The 12,176-nt window shown below is 35.2% G+C and overlaps 1 non-coding gene across 1 annotated transcript; it reads left to right on the top strand.

Moving 5' to 3' along the window:
- Positions 1-5,527: 5,527 nt before the first annotated feature.
- Trnae-uuc (transfer RNA glutamic acid (anticodon UUC)) lies at positions 5,528-5,599 on the top strand. The gene has a single exon. It is a non-coding gene; the product is annotated as a tRNA-Glu (tRNA).
- Positions 5,600-12,176: the final 6,577 nt, after the last annotated feature.

Here is a 12,176-nt window from a genome sequence, read left to right as displayed (position 1 = left end):
AATTTTTGAGTAGGTCATGGTCACAGGGTCAATCATCATAATGGTATAATTACCGGTAGGCAGATCTTGACACAAGTAACGTAACGTAGTTGTGAAATGTAGAAGCCCTATCTTCTCATTAAAAGTAATGACCAAGTTTAAAGTTTTTGACAGACGGATTTACAGAGGAATAAACATTGTACCCTTGCTTTCTCGAAAGCGGGGGACAAACAGAAAGTTATCAAGACCTGTCGTTTTTCAAAAGATTTTTTAAATCTTGTGTTATAGCATGTACAAGCATTTGCCTATGGTGTATATAATTTAAAAATATTGTAAACGAAAAACATTTTTTATCTTAAAATTAAATCCACTGTTTTTACTGATACAATTGTATGAGCTTCATAAAGAATAGCATAGGAACTGTTTCGCAATACGAAATAATCACACGATGATTGTGTTCAAATACACGTACATACACGGAGCAGAATTCCTTCCGTTCTGTGAGCTGTTTTTTTTTTTCGTCTTATTTTTTCAATTACAAGAGGCATGTTTTTATTAAACCATTGTTCCTATTTATACTGACACAAAGGATGTCCTACATTTTAAAAGTCCCCTGGACGAAAAGCAGGCTTTGCAGGTATACGACCCCCCTCCCACACTGTGACACACACACACACACATACACACTCAACCACAGCAATAGACACCTCCTTACTAAATAAATAATTTAAAAATAATTAACGATAATTAAACCACATATTTTAAAACACTGATTAACTATGTTACACTTTAGTCTTTATCTATAAGATTCCTTCACAGATTTAAAAGTTTGTTGAATTTTTGCCATTTTCAATTCAAACAAACAAAAAAAAAAAAAAAAAAAAAAAGGATGTTTCCATTGTCCAAACACGAAACTCCTATTTCGTGGAGGGAGGGGGGGGGGGGGGGAGGTTCGAACTTCAGTACCAGTTTTTTATCCAAACAGCACCACTTTCCCAATTTTAAACCTATACTGCAGCGTGTCTGTGGAAAGTGGGGGGAGGGGGGCTAAACCTACGCAGCAATGTTCAATGTCTGTACTAAAGTCTATCTTTGGAAAAAAAAAAAGTGAGGCCCCCTACCACCCCGGTTCCAACGCCTATGCGAGAAGGGCAGAAGTGAATAAGAAATGGCCCAGGTAAAGCTAAGCAGAATACTAGTATTTTTTCAGATGTATACAGTATCGACGCTTATTACATAATCAATTTTGATGATATTCACGCTTACATGATAAATGCTTCGATTTTTAATTGTAGTCACTGAGTCTGGCACTGCCTTGGAGAAGCGGTAGACTGGTACCCTGACATTGGTTAACGGGCGCAAGCGCCCCGAATAACCACTGCCCTTTTATCGTGTCACAGGAAACAGCACTGATGAAAAAATCTATATTTAGACTAGCGTAAATCCAGAATAAACCCTTCTCTCTGCACTGCTGTAAACGAAGAAAGTAGACGGATTTTAAGCATCTAAAACTGTCAAGAAGTGCTGCCTGAAAAACCTTTAAATGTAAAGCGATATCATAGGTCCCATCTGCGGGTGCACGATGTTTCGGAACCTGACTAATACGACGTTTCGGGACTAGCGACAAGACGGTTCGGGACTTCGGTTATTTTTTTCGGGATCTCAACAAATTATTTTATTATGATGATAAACCATATTATTCTAAGTACACATGGTACGTAATATTTAATTTTATGTATATATATAATAAAAATTATCATAAAGATATACTTTGGTGGGTTTTTTTTCATAACAGACGAATAAGAATAAATCTTTACAATATTCGTTTTTATTTCTTATCAATTTTTTTTAATTAGTTATTTTTTCTTGTGTGTGTGATGATGGGGTCCAAAATTTAATCTTCTCAGGTTGATGATATATATTTTGTTTGTGATTTTGTTCCCATTTCGCGTAAGAAAAAGTTAAAAAGTACTAAGGCGAAATGGGAATTTTAGTATTTGTGAACATTATCACTGGGTTGATATAAAAATTGAAATGATAATAATTTTTAGATTGAATTTACCAGCTAACGGGAATTTATGTATACAGTGAATAAAATAATACATGTAATACCAAGTAATATCGTTTGTTTATTGGTAAATGAGATAATTCAAAATCAAACAATATTTATATAATAATAATAATAATAATAATTTTCCCATCATCAAAAAGTTCAAAAAATATAAAGGTTTTCAAAATGTTTTTATCTTGATTTTGTCTATTTTCCCCAAACGGTTTCAAATATTTTTTTTTCATAAAGTTTTAGCATAGTATTGTAAGATTCTTCTCTGGAAATGTTACAAAAACATTTTTAAAGTTTCCAAAACATTGTAAATAAACATATTTTACAAATGTTGCGAGAACATTTTCCATATATTTAAAAAAATACCATACTTTAAAAAAAACATTAAATGGTATAAACAACATGATTTCATTTGATATCGCTTCAAATAATACGTAAAACGTAAAGTTTTTACTGCACATGTGCTAGCTTGAGCCTTTGTAAATCATGTAAACAAAAATTATGAAATCAAACATCTAAAATTATTATTAAAAAAGAGAGAAAGAAAGTCTTAGAAAGAAAAACACGTCCGTGGTCTTCACACAGCAGTAACGATTGTCTCCCGGCTTTAAATCTACAAACTCTCGTATCAAACACTATAAATTAATCAAATACATAATTCTGAAAAATAATTTTTGAATTAAGTTTTGGTCAAATGTTAACTAAATACTTTATAAAGGTAATATATCATGTATATCAAATACTGTAATAATTATAAGAAATTAAAAGAGACAACACCGCGGGCGTTTGATCTTCTCGGCAGGCGTGCTCCTTGCCGCATGCAAACTTTAAAACTAACAAAACCTCCAATCTGTGCTTCTTAAATTATAAATTGTGTATCAAACTGCGAAATTATACATGTATAAACATAAACACACAAGTAAACATCCTTAACAAAATATATAGAAGTCCAGAAACGTGTTAACCCAAGTCCCGAAATGTGTTGTCAGGTCCCGAAACATCGCGGTCCCGAATCATCCATAATTCTCATATGACAAGTTATATTGAAATCAGACTGTAGAACTGTAGAAGACGTAGCATTTTGAAAGAATTTCAAAGAAATTTCTATTTTTAGTAACAACGGCAACACCATTCATCCAAATCAAAAAACCGATACACAGAATTATGTACCATAGTGCAGTCTACTTGTGTGCCAAATTATATTGAAATCAGACCAAAACTGTAGGAGGAGTAGCATTTTGAACGAATTTCACAGAAATTTCTATTTTTAGTAACAACGACAACACCGTTCATCCAAATCAAAATCCGATACACAGAATTACGAACCTTAGTGTAGTCTACTTGTGTGCCAAGTTACATTGAAATCAGACCAAAATTGTAGGAGGAGTAGCATTTTGAAAGAATTTCACAGAAATTTCTAATCACTGTATTTTGTAATCACGGCAACACCATTCATCCAAATCAAAAACTGAAGTTATATAGAAATCAGACCAAAACTAGGAGACGTAGCATTTTGAAAGAATTTCAAAGAAATTTCTGTTTGTAGTAACCACGAGAACACCGTTCATCCAAATCAAAAACCGATATACAGAATTATGTATCTTAGTGTAGTCTACTTGTGTGCCAAGTTATATTGAAATCAGACCAAAATTGTAGGAGGAGTGGCATTTTTGAAAAATTGTTTACAGACAGACAGACAGATTACTATCGCATAAGCTCTTCTGCTCTCTGACCAGTAGAGCTAAAAATCAATTCACAAAACTGACTGGAAGTTGTTTACATATTGTCAACATACAGCGCTGTATACCCTGGAATTCAAGTAAAATTTTATGTACATACAAATTTTAACCACTGTTTATTTCCTGCATGCAAAAGAATAATTTTGATATGAGAAAAATGGTGAAATATACAAGACGACATGGTATAGGAAATCAGCTCTGTACATATTCTTCAAAAGTCATGGCGCTCCGTGGGGATCCGGGTTAGAATAGGTCCTCAGTCCCCTTGCTTGTCGTAAAAGGCGACTAAATGGGGCGGTCCTTCGGATGAAACCGTAGAAACCGAGGCCCCGTGTCACAGCAGGTGTGGCACGATAAAGATCCCTCCCTGCTCAAAGGTCGTAAGCGCCGAGCATAGGCCTAAATTTGCAGCTCTTCGCCAGCAATGGTGACGTCTCCATATCGGTGAAATATTCTGGAGAGGGACGTTAAACAGTATACAATCAATCAATCAATCAAAAGTCATGGCCAAGATTAGTTGTTTATTGTTTGGTAAAAGTTGGTCAAGTTGCCAAGACGCTTACCGTCTCAAAAGTGATGATCAGAGTAAGGTAGTGTGTTGAATCGTGTCGTGATCATAGACACTGGTCCATGGATCAAAATTGGAAACAGTTATATTTTCTGATGAAAACCAAGTCATGTTAGGGACAGACCGTTTAGCTTATGTCTGGAGAAGGTGGATGAAAATTAGAAACCGAAGTACCTTAGATTACGTTCAGTCCTTAAAGGTGGAGCCCGCCTATCTGTTTCGTTTTTGGGGCAGATCAGTACATTACACTTCTGGACAATAATTTGCGGCTAGTTGTTGCCAAACACAACTCTTGGATGTTTCAAGACAATAATTGTACAATAATTGTAGACTGGTCATCACAATCACAAGTTGTTGAATTATTTTCACAACCGTTTGTTCAAACTAATACATTGAAATCTCATGCCAACACGATGTAATACTTTTATCTCCAATAATACGGTTTTCCATTCAAATAGCTCTTAATAGTTCGCAGTTTTTAGATCTAAAACGTTTTAAGCACTGATCAAAGAACTGAAAAACCGAACTAAAGAATCGACATATTTTCACTATATTTCCTTTAGAGCTTAGCAATAAAACCTTAAGTTTTAAATATTTGCAAGAAGTTCACTTGCTCATCATTACTAAGCATTATCAGAATTAAAACATTTTAACTACAAAATATATGGAGATAACGAACAGTATACAAGCTCAAAAGTCCATTCGGTAGAAAGGTGGGAAATTTGTTTGTTTTCGTCGGAGATTTGCAACATCAATGCCCAAATGTCAAATTTTGTTAATGTTAATTATAATTTCAAATTCAGTTCAAATTCCTGTTCACGGGATAAGAAAATACCAAAATAAATAAAAATTATGTCGTTTCTTGGAGGTTTAGTTCTTTCTGTAAACCCAGTAAAGTATTTAAATTTTCCCCATAAATAATTCACAGAATAAATTTAAATTGACATACGGAAATGGCCTGAAAGGCAAGACTTCTTAAGTTTTTAATTAATTATATTAAATGTTGATACATGTGTGTATGACGTAAATAGATTATTTCAGTTAAAAATATATTTGAGCTTTGTTCGAATAATTTAAACTGTTTCTAAAACCTTGCAGCTTCCAGGTCAATCGAAACGTGTATATGTAGACAAAATATGTTCAACTGTTTTACGTAAATATAAACTTGTTGAGATAAGATCCGATGTGGTCTAGTGGTTAGGATTTCTGGTTTTCACCCAGACGGCCCGGGTTCGATTCCCGGCATCGGAACTGATATTTTAATCTATTTAATTGAAGTTGGTAGAATTTAACTTGTGTTGTATAAAAAATAACTAGTTTTCAAAGAATTTAAAACTAATTTTTTACCCACTTTTAACGTTATTCATCAAACACATTTTTGAAATATCTTTTCATTTATACATGTATCTACTTCAGAACAAGGTTTAGTTATGCAGTTAAGTGAACTTTATGATGATTATAAACTTTGTCATGTTAATTCAATTTAAAACTAAGTTCACAGATTCTTAAACGGAAGAAAGGCATAAATTTTGAACTACAACCACAGGTACTTGTGGACAGGACAACCACCACCACTTCCCGATCATTCAACACCGGTCTTGTTGGAAACTTTATTTTTCACAAATTATATTTATTAAACGAATCCATCATGTGCACCATGGGGAAAAAAAGGGGAAACCCCAAAATAATCGCCCCCCATAAACCCACTCACACACCAAGAATGCAATTAGCAATCCCTGGCTGACTCCGTTACTTCATCAAACATTACGATAACGTCGGAGAGGGTTTCAGCCTGACGTTATAATCTCTCTCGGGTGTAATCAGTAATAGGTAATTTATTCTCTATGCACTTCGGTTGCGTCTACTAAGGATTTTCCTACGCTTTGACTGGAATGACATTTTAGATCAAAATAAAATCAATACACATTTTTTAACCTAGAACGCCCAGTGTGGGTACAACGTAAACATGATACCTTTCTCTCTTGTAATGTAGTTTGTCAGTAGGGTTTTCACGATTTTTTCCTATGGAATTTTTTTTATAAATATTATGGATTCTGTTGAAGATTACGCTATACGATGGGCCAGATATGAAAAAAGAAGACGTTGACACTTTGTCAGAATGGATTAAATATATGAGATTCATGTTACAATCAGATATTAAAAGATTGAGGGGCAATGCGAAAACCATCTATCCTTCTGTATTCAATAATCCAGAAGAGAAAAAAGAATTAGATAGATTACATGATCAGTAGGTACTGGTTCCTGCTAACAAAGCAGGTAACAATATTGTCTTCGTTTGTAAGGCTTATTATATAAATTGTATTTTAGAAGAACTTGGATTTAATTCTACAAGTGGTAATCCAACTTATACTCATAGTTCCCTTTCTAAGGAAGAAATTCTTCAAAAGCATATGTCAGTTTTAAATATTTTTAATATCCCGAACAACCAAAATGAATTTGAACTACCACATACATACTGGATTCCAAAACTTCAAAAGAATCCTTACAAAGATACATTGCGGGTTCCAGAAAATGTTCAACCAAATCTCTTTCTTTACTCCTCACTAAGATATTGACAGTAGTTAAGGAAAAACTTCAAGAGCACTGTGCAACAATAGATGTGGATACTCAAAAATTCCAAAGAACTTTAGGACAATTTGAAATCACAAGATTTTACCAAAATCAACACCTTAAAAACTTACGACTTTTTAACCTTATACACAACCATTCCCCACGATAAATTAAAGTCCAGGCTGTTTGATAACATTGACGGCTGCTTTTTCAATGGAACTCATAAATTTAATACTTACTTGGTCATTGGTCATTTGCAAAATTATTTTGTTCAAACACATTCTGATTGCACACGCAAGTACTCTTAAGTTGACATAAAAAAGATGCTTGAGTTTCTGATTGAAAATATCTATGTTGTTTTTGGAGAACAGGTCTTCCAACAATCTATTTGAATTTCCACGGGTACCAATTGATCTCCGTTATTAGAAGACCTATTTTTGTTTTCATGTTAAACAGATTTTGTGCAAAATCTTAAGGTGTGAAAAGAAGAAAACACTTGCTGTGTACTTCAATTCGACATTTAGATATATCGACGACATATTGTCAATTAACAATGGTAATTTCCATTCCTATGTCGATACGATATATCCTGGTGAGCTTGATATAAAAGATACCACAGAGTCTGACACATCTGTTTCAGACTTGGATAATGAATTTTGCTTGAAAAAGACGTTAATGGTAATCTAATAACCTAGATCTTTGATAAACGTGATGACCTTAACTTTTCTATCGTCAGCTTTCCTTACTTATGCAGCAATATACCTTCATCACCTGCATACGGCGTTTATATATCTTAGTTGACTCAATACGCAAGAGCATGAGCATGCTCTCTGTATGAACAATGTCTAACACGAGGTAAATTATTGACAAACAAGTTGATGAAACAAGAATATCAGCTACCTCGTTTCAAGTCATGATTTCGCAAGTTTTTGGTCGATACAATGACCTTGTCAGCAAATACAATTTATCATTGAGTCAAATGCTGACTGACGTTTTTCATACTAATTGTTAGTCCATTATTTATACACTGAATTGACGACGGATTTTCCCGTTATTTCCCGATCATGACAAGAAGCACACGGCGAGGGTGACCGGTCAGCAGGGGATGCTCACTCCTCCATGGCACCTAATCCCACCTCTGATGTTTTTGAGCTCTGCTCCTATTTTGTATAGTTTTATGGATGTTTGATCTTGAATACTGTTCGCAACAATTTGCGTGAAGTATAATGTGTTTGACCCGTCCGTCAGTCAGTCCTGTTTTTTTTTGTCAGCACAACTCCTCATGAACTGCTACATACAATTTCGTCAAACTTAGCAGTTATTTAGGACACACTGTGTACATGTACTAGGAAATTCCGATTCCTTTATTTTTTCCGGGAATTTCCGCATTTTTCAACTTAGATTTTTGGCCATACCTTGAATAACAGATGAACAGTTTGTCAGTGCAACTCCTCATAAACCGCTGCACAGAATTTCGTCAAACTTTGCAGTTATATAACTGCAAAGTTTACGAAATTCTGTGCAGCGGTTTATGAGGAGTTGCACTGACAAACTGTTCATCTGTTATTCGAGGTATGTAGATATACAGTAGATTACTGTGAAAATGCAGTAGGATACAGAGAAAGGGATTTTCATACGGACAGGGGTTTTAAAAGCCAGTAGTGTATTTAGGACACAATGTGTAGTTGTGCATATTACCAGGAAATTCCAATTCCTTTATTTTTTCCGGGAATTTCCGTACTTTTCAACTTAGATTTTTGGCCATACCTTGAATAAGAGATGAACAGTTTGTCAGCGCAACTCCTCATAAACGGCCGCACAGAACTTCGTCAAACTTTCCAGTTTTCTAGGACACAATGTGTAGATGTGCAGATTACCAGAAAATTCCGATTCCTTTATTATTTCCGGGAATTTCCGCATTTTTCAACTTAAGATTTTTGGCCATACCTTGAACACTGTCGGGTATCCGCGCCGGTTGTGACATGTTTGGATGCAGTGAAAATGGCGGAGGCAATCAACCGCTTCGATTTATCGAAAGGTTTTAGTCTTATTAAATGGAATCTGTAGTGTGTAATTTTACAACTAACAGACAGCCTGTGTTTAAAAGCAATTATTTATCTTGTAGTTCTGCCATAAATCCATGAATTTAATGCAAAGAAACTGTTCCGATGGTGACATCCTATAGAACAACGTAACATGTTTGGATGACAGTGTTTACAAAACTGTGTACGGTTTGGATGAAGTTGTGATACGGTTTGGATGAGATTCGTTGATATAAAATTATATTTAATATTGTGGTATATGTCAGTTTAACACTTTTAAAGGAGGGGGTGGGGTTTCCAGATAAATTGTTTGAAAACTTACCTGGAAACATCTTTAACGAACAAATAAATGGTAACATATCAAAACTTAATAAATCATATTTCGTAAAAAAAAAAAAAAAAAAAAAAAAAAAAAAAAAAAGGGGGGGGGGTCACAAACAAATACTACGAAAGGATGATTTGACTGTACTGCAACCCCGCAAAAAAGAGAGTAGGGTTACAGGCCTTTCAATGAACTAGTTCCACAGTAAGAGGATAATTATGATTTATATTTGGGGGAAATGGTGTAAGGAGCCGACCCCCCCTTTTTTAAGCCCTTAGTCAATATACTGTTTCCTGTTTTTTTGTCATTTCATTCTCTTATTACGTAATCAGACATTCGGTTTATACATACAACGAATATATACTATTCTCTGAATATATTGATTCATGAAATAATTATTTATAATAAAATTAATCAATATCATAATTATATATAATACAATGCAAAATAAAAGTTTATAACGAGTACCAATCCTGACATATTGACGTCAGAAGCAAAATAGGGGGGGGGGTGCTAATTGAAAGACCAAAAAATTCGAACATGAAAAAAATGACACGCAAAAAAGAAGGTCGAATTGAAATTTTCCAAACCTGAAAATCCTATTTCGTGTGTGTGTGTGTGTGTGGGGGGGGGGGGGGGGGGGGGGGGGGTTGTATAATTGAATTTCTTTCTCTATCATTTTTTTTCAAACGTTATATACTGCTTACCCTTCTTTGATTATTTGGCTGTTGAAAGTGGGTAGGGGGATGTAAACAACGCCCCAATGTTCAATGCATGCTTGTTTAATGATAGCAACCCCCCCCCCCCCCGCTCGGGTTCAATGCCTATGTAATATAGAGTTCTTTTCTTATTATTCTCATACTTAGAATATAATTATTTTATATTCGTATGTGGCAAGCTTATTACAAAATTAAAATCACTACAAATTGGGGTCCGGCATTACACGATCAGTCGCTCAATACAGCTGTGAGCACCATCTATGTCCTTTACTCACCATTAAGGGTCATTGAGCAGTGAGGGATCTTTTTCGTGCTAGCACCTACTGTGACACGGGAACTCGGTTTATACGGTCTCATCCGAAGGACCGTTCTCTCCCACAGTTGGATTCGAACCCGCGACGTAAGGATCAACTCCTTCCTTCCTAACTCTAGAGCATACGCTCTAACCAGTGCGCCTTGCGTTCAATGCAAGAGCACCAACGAATGTTGGAAACGTGGGATAATCTGCATAACGAACAGTTTGTATAGTAGAGAAAACGTATGCAGTTTACTGCACAAAAACTAAGGAATTCGTACACGTAGTACTGGAGAATTTTTTTTCTTTTTGGACAGCAAGACAAGAATGACAAGGTTCATCCAGTTTTAGCTGCAGATAGCATGATGGTTTCATATTTTAGTGTCAAACACTGAAATATATATAATCATAACGCTGCAGTTTCTAATCCAGTTTAAGACAGTCGAGACTACATTGAATCTGTATACATTGTTCATGTATATTATGCCGTTTTGAGAAGGAAAGGTGGGGGGGGGGATTTAGAGTAACTCTTTGGTAACTCACTGTTGACGGGATATACTTAACATATCTTACATTTATTTTATGCTATCAGGCACGTAGTATCATTTTTAAAGAAGAAAGGGGATATGATCGAAAACGTTCCTTTAAATTATATGGTGGAAAAGGGATTCAACATTTTTATATGAAATCAAGACAACTGTTACAGTAAAAACAATGTTTGAAAAAGGGAAAGGTGGCTCTTTTCAAATTTCATCTATGTGCCTATGAAAAAGTTATATGAATTGATACTAATATATATGTTATCATAAACGCCATTTCCTCCGTGTAAGGGCGTATTAAACAAGCAAACTGGTTCGCATAGCTCTACAGGATTCAGAAATTTGAAACTATAGACTCTCCAAACCGTAACATATAGATATTGAATTTGCATCCAAACCAGAACACTCCCATCATCCAAACCGTACTATATTTGTTACGGGTACATAAAATAAAACGTTTTTTAAATACATTTCTTGTACGGGACACAAATTACACTTTCAATATCGTATTTGTAAAATGATTTTTCTTTCTTTTGGCTGCTTCAGATTTTAAATATATTTGATATTATTTTAACAATCATGAATTAAAACTTGCTAAAGGGGTAAGAATGTCATGTGCATCGATAAAAAAAATTGCATCGACGAGTTATTTAAATGAACTCTATAAACAGAATAGAAACACATCATTTTGATTAACCAAATACCTATAAAATTTCAATAAAAAATTGAGAAAAAAATTAATATTTACCAAAATATAGACCTGGAAAAGGTGCACAGTATTCACCGCTTGTACATTTTACGCCATTTTCACCGCATCCAAACATGTCACAACCGGCGCGGATACCCGACAGTGTTGAATAAGAGATGAACAGTTTGTCAGCGAAACTCCTCATAAACCGCTGAACAGAATTTCGTCAAACTTTGCAGATATTTAGGACACAATGTGTAGATGTGCTGCAGTGCATATAACCAGGAAATTTGGATTCCTTTTATATTTTTGCCGGCAATTTCAGCACTTTGAGTTTTGGGGCAGCGTGGGGGTATGTGAGCTTGCTCACCTTTTCTTTCATTTCCATAAGTTTCATTTCACGCCACCACTTGCCGGTGGAGAGCTACAAATGTTTTTCCTATACTCGGCACTTGTCGCCCGCGTGGCGCAGTGACTAGAGCGTCTGTTCTAGAGTCGCAAAGTAAGGCGTTGATCCTTACGTTGCGAGTTCGAACCCCACGGTGGGAAGTGGAGACCGGTCCTTCGGATGAGACCGTATAAACCGAGGTCCCTTGTCGCAGTAGGTGCTGGCAAGAAAAAGATCCCTCCCTGCTCAATGGCCCTGAGTGAC

The sequence above is a fragment of the Saccostrea cucullata genome, unplaced genomic scaffold, assembly GCF_032062105.1.
Source record: "Saccostrea cucullata isolate Sc308-1 unplaced genomic scaffold, CSIRO_AGI_Scuc_v1 ctg3545, whole genome shotgun sequence".
NCBI lineage: Eukaryota > Metazoa > Mollusca > Bivalvia > Ostreida > Ostreidae > Saccostrea > Saccostrea cuccullata.
The sequence above is the reverse complement of the archived record's forward strand: the minus strand, read 5'-3'. Positions and strand labels throughout refer to the sequence as shown.